The sequence below is a fragment of the Penaeus chinensis genome, chromosome 11 (genome assembly GCF_019202785.1).
Source record: "Penaeus chinensis breed Huanghai No. 1 chromosome 11, ASM1920278v2, whole genome shotgun sequence".
In the NCBI taxonomy this organism is placed as follows: domain Eukaryota; kingdom Metazoa; phylum Arthropoda; class Malacostraca; order Decapoda; family Penaeidae; genus Penaeus; species Penaeus chinensis.
Window position 1 is genome coordinate 28,307,982 of NC_061829.1, and position 5,000 is coordinate 28,312,981.

A 5,000-nucleotide genomic window follows, 5' to 3' on the forward strand; every position below is an offset into this window, starting at 1 on the left:
ATTGTGGGATTCAAAATACCACATTATGCGGAAGTTAACCATTCGCTCTAGTAGTCTGCATAAGCAGCTAGTTAGTGCGATGGGGCGAGTCTTGAGGGAGGGTACCCGATTTATTGGGTTTCAGGAAGGGGAGGATAAAAGCTTCTCGCCAATGAGAAGGAAAATTTCCTGATGTCCATATGTGGTTAGTAGTTGTTAATAGGAAGGATAATGAGGAAGATGGGAGTTGTCAGAGCATAGGGTAGTGAATACCGTCAGGGCCTTCATGAGTGTTGTGGCACAATTTTAAAGCAGCACTGAGTTCAGAGGAAGAAAAGGGAGCATTATAGGTCTCAGCAGAGGATAGGGTGAAGATAATGGGGGTACGTTCCCTGATGGTTTTAATAGAAGAGAAGTGTAGAGAAAGGTGAGAGCCACTACTGACCTGGCTGAAATAATCACCCAGTTCATTAGTGACTTCGGGAGGATCAGAGATGAGGGTATCTCGAATATGGAGGACGGGGGCTGGATGGGGGGGATGTTTGCCTGATAGTTTATGGATCTGGCGCCAAACATTTGAGATAGATGTAGAGGATGTAATTGAGGAAACATAATTTTGCCAGATATTTGTTTTACTTTTTTGGATTGTACGACGAAAACAGGCAGATGCTCTTTTAAAGGAGATAAGAGCTGATAGTTGATGAGGGGTACCTCGTTTGTAGCGGTAACTGTTCCAGGCTGCACATTTTACACGGAGTTCTTTAGTGCAATCAGAATTCCACCAAGGAACACATTTGGAGGTATAGGGTCTTGAGGTTCGAGGGATAGCTGTATGGGCAGCTCTTAGGACTGTAGTTATGAAAAATTGTATAATTTCTGATAGGATGAGAGGGAAGATGGAGGGGTATCTATAGGAGAGAGTGAAGTGAAAGTATGCCAGTCAGCTCTATCAAAGCACCAGTGTTTCTCTCTCTTTCTCTCTTTGGACGGATGGAATTTAAACAATGACGTAAAATAGCACAATGCTTCTCCCAAAGCGGCAAAAAAAGAGCCCCCCCCCCCCCCCCCCCCCCCCCCCCGAAAATGGTCTACCAGTTTGATAAGTAATGAGCATGACATCTGTAAACTTTGACAAGCATGCATATATAGATAGATAGTAGATATAGAGATATATATGAATATATATGTATGTATGTGTATGTATATGTATATATTATAATACTGTATACATACACATACACATACACATACACATACACATACACATACATATACATATATATATATATATATATATATATATATATATATATATATATATATATAGATATAGCTGCGAAGAAAGATACGAATAACTGTACAAGGGACAGTGGTTTGAAAGGGAGGTATGACATAAGGTGTTTCCTGATTGATAAGTATGGACGAGACATAAAGGGAGTGTGGGGAAGAAACAAAATGGTAATTGGGGATTGGTATTGGAGAACTTGTAAGAAAAGCTTCTTGAAGGTATATAATGGATAGGTTTTAAAAGGAGAGGATATGTCGGAGGTCAGGTCTGTGAGAGCGGAAACCGCGGATGTTCCAATGAAGGATAGTTATACTTTCTTTGATTTAGCGATAACGATTGTAGTACGTGTTGGAGAATTTGAAGGGGAAGGTGCTAGAGGGTGGGATAAAGAATGAGGTTGGGGAGGTGGTATTGTATCAGGAGGTGTGTTGGGAGGTAGAGGGTCTGGGGAATAGGGTACTTGTGACATTCACGTGTGTATCCAGGAGGGAGTGGAAGGGATAAAGGGGATGGTGGTAGGGTTAATATAGGTGGGGGTGGAGTCGTGGGGGATGGGTTTTGATGGGATGGGGTAGGAGGATTGGGTTTAGGGAGAATATGAGGAGGAGGATGGATATCAGCAGTCACTTTGAGTGTGGAGGGAACGGGAATTGTAGAATTTGAAGGTGGATGGGTATCAGTTTGGGACTCTATTATGTATTTCTGGATATCTTCAAGAGTTTCTGTAATGGGGTTGGTTGGGGAGTTTTGTGAGATAAAGGTTTTCTTGTGAGGGGGGGAAGAGAAGTATGGTGTCTGAAGAATAGGGGCAAAGGAAGGTGGAGGTGATTGTGGGGTAGGGGAAGAGGGGGTAGAACATTTATTCTGTCTGCTGCGGGTAGTGCGGAGAGGTAGAGGGGAAGGTGTTGGGGCTGTAGTAGAGATTAGAGTGTCTGGATTTAGGATGGCAAAAGAATTTGACTGAGTAGAGATTGGAGTGTCTGGATTTAGGATGGCAAAAGAATTTGACTGGGGAAGGTGGGAGGTAGAAGAGGGGAAGTTAGATGGAGGGGGGTTAGGTTTAGGAGAGGGTGTAGGAGCTTGGGGGGTAGGGGGAGTGGCAGAGTGAGCGACATTACTAGCGTAGGGGGTAAGAGAAAAACCTCGTCAACGAGCCTCCTGTCTGGCTTCATGTAGAGTGAGTCCAAGTCTGAATCTGAGAGTTGCTACCTCAGACTCAAATTTGTAGGTGGGGCAGCCTCTATAAAATACATTATGGGGGCCGCCACAGTTTACACATGTGCGTGATTGTGCAGAGCAGTTTAATTATGTATGGCCAGGTTGGGCACATAGCGGGCATCTGGCTGTGGAATGACAGTGTTTGGCTGGGTGTCCTAAACGCCAACAATTTTGGAACTGACGAGGAGGTTGATATGGTCGGACAGGTAGGGATTCCCCACCTATGTAAACATTAAAGGGAAGGTCATGTCTACGGAAAGTAATTTTGGCAATGTTAATGGATTTCTTACGGTTTCCTCTGGGAGGAATGGAGTAGCATTGTACATATGTCGCATCATAGTCCGTGAGACAGGCAAGTAAGTCTTCTCCACAATCTGACCATTCTTTGTCATAGATTGAGCAATCTGTTGGGGAGATAGACAGTTCCGGTGCAAGTATTGAGGGTTGGATGAGGTTCTGTAGGGAAGGGATTACCACATAGATCAGTTAGTTTTGTTAATGCTATAGCTTGGTTTTCAGTTGTTACTGTGATGAGACGGGAGTGGTCAGGTCGGCTACGGAAAGAGACTTTGCCTACTTGTTTTTGGTGGTATTGCTGGAAGAGGAGGGTGTTTTTAGAGTAGGGAGCTGTGGGAGGGATCACGAAAAATCGGTCCCATTTGGCTGGGCTAAATAGAGTATTTAGGATTCTTGTAGAGGTGGGGGTAGTAGAAGTGCAGAGACGCGTGGAGGAGGGAGTAGTGTTGAGGGGGGTAGTGTTATGGGGAGGTGGGCAATAAGGTTGTAAGGTAGTAATAAGGGAAGATGGGGTGGTTGATAAAGAAGGTTGTGGGAGTAAAGGTGTTGAAGTTGAGCATGTTGGGAGAGTAGAAATGTCTCCTGGGGGTTGGTTGTTGATTAGGGTTGATACTGTACTAGTAGGCATTGATGCGGGGGTAGTTGTTGCAGTGTTCGGAGCCTTGGTCAAAGGAGAGCTGGGATTGGGGCTATTTGATGAAGGGGCAAGCCTCATTGCCCCTAAAAGTGGGATTACGTCTTCATTATTGGCCATGATAAGCCTGGAGTATGTTGGGGAGAAAAGAGTCCACCCCTCAGGGTCCCCTTGAGGGGTAAGGGCCAGGTAAGGCAGGGGAATATCGTGCCCATGGTTCCCTCTGGCCGTTCAGGACTGGCACAAAGTCAGCCTTTCATCCTTTCAGCACGGCTCTCACACCTTAGGAGGTTGATAGTAGAAGGGATTGGTGAAGAAACTAAAACGAAAAGTATGAGTGGGAAAAAAGACCATGCAAAATTAGTTGAGTTGATGGCTGAGTCCCAAGGTTGAGGAGTTCCCCATTGGGTCTTAGTTTCCATCTCCTAAGCCCCCCCACGACATCAACGGACAAAGGATTGGGGGGAATATCTATTAAAGATTTTTAATATTATTTCTAATATGTTCTTAGGGGCATTCTTATAAAATTTGTATGTAATTCTATCAGGGCCATTTGTTTTGCCAATTTTTGTATTTTTTACAACCTGTATTAATTCCTCTAATCTTATAGCTTTATTTATATCTTCTTCATTATTAATGCTTAGTAGTTGTTCTTTTTCCATTTCTGTGATTAGTTTTTTTGTTATATTTTTGTATTCTTCTTTAAATAGTTCTAGCTTTTTTTATATCTGAATAACTAGGAAGTTATTATTTATCATGGGATATTCACTTCTTGTTGTTTTACCAGTCTGTTTTTTAATAACATTCCATACTTTTTTAGTGGGAGTTTAGAAATTTATTCAGGCAAAAAATTCCCCAGGATTCCTTTTTTTCTTTATAAATTATTTGTTGAGCTTCTGTTGCTAATTTCTTATAATTTAATATATTTTCTGTATTTGGTTTTCTCCTTTTGTTATATGCCTTATTTTGTTTCTTTATTATTTCATTACATTTTTCATTCCACCATGGCTTATTAGGTTTGTTGTTTATTTTTTTTACTGTTGAATTTGAAATGCTTTTCTCCTGTGTCTTTTATTAGTTTCATTAGTTCTATTGAATTTACATTTATATTTGTTTGAATGAGCTCTGATTCATAGGCAGACCAGCCTTCCTCTGTGAATTTCCATTTTGTTCTAACATTTTTTATGAGATTTGATAATTATCATCTTTTATTATAATTGGAAGATGGTCACTATTTAGATGTGGGCCTGTTGTTATTGTTAGATGACTTACTGAGGGTGAGCCTATAACGAGATCTCAGGTGGCTTCTCGGTTTGTTTCTGGGTCTATTCGGGTTATTTGACCTTTTGGCGTTAACAATATTATATTATTTTGATTTATCAGTTTTACTAAGTTATTTCCTGTTATGTTACTATGCTTGTTTGTATCTGGGTTCCAATTGGGATGATGTGCATTAAAGCCCCCTAGTATTAACTTTGGCTCTTGTATTCGGTCTATATAATATTAAAGTTCTTCTTTAGTTATATTGTTACAAGGGTTGTATGTTAACATGATATTTATCCATTTTTCTCTAAATTGTATTTT

At 41.2% G+C, this 5,000-nt stretch overlaps 1 protein-coding gene across 5 annotated transcripts in view; it reads right to left on the reverse strand.

Annotated features, from left to right (window-relative positions):
• LOC125030713 (metalloendopeptidase OMA1, mitochondrial-like) overlaps window positions 1-5,000 on the reverse strand; it is a 19,532-nt gene that overhangs the window by 12,611 nt on the left and 1,921 nt on the right. The window lies entirely within an intron of this gene.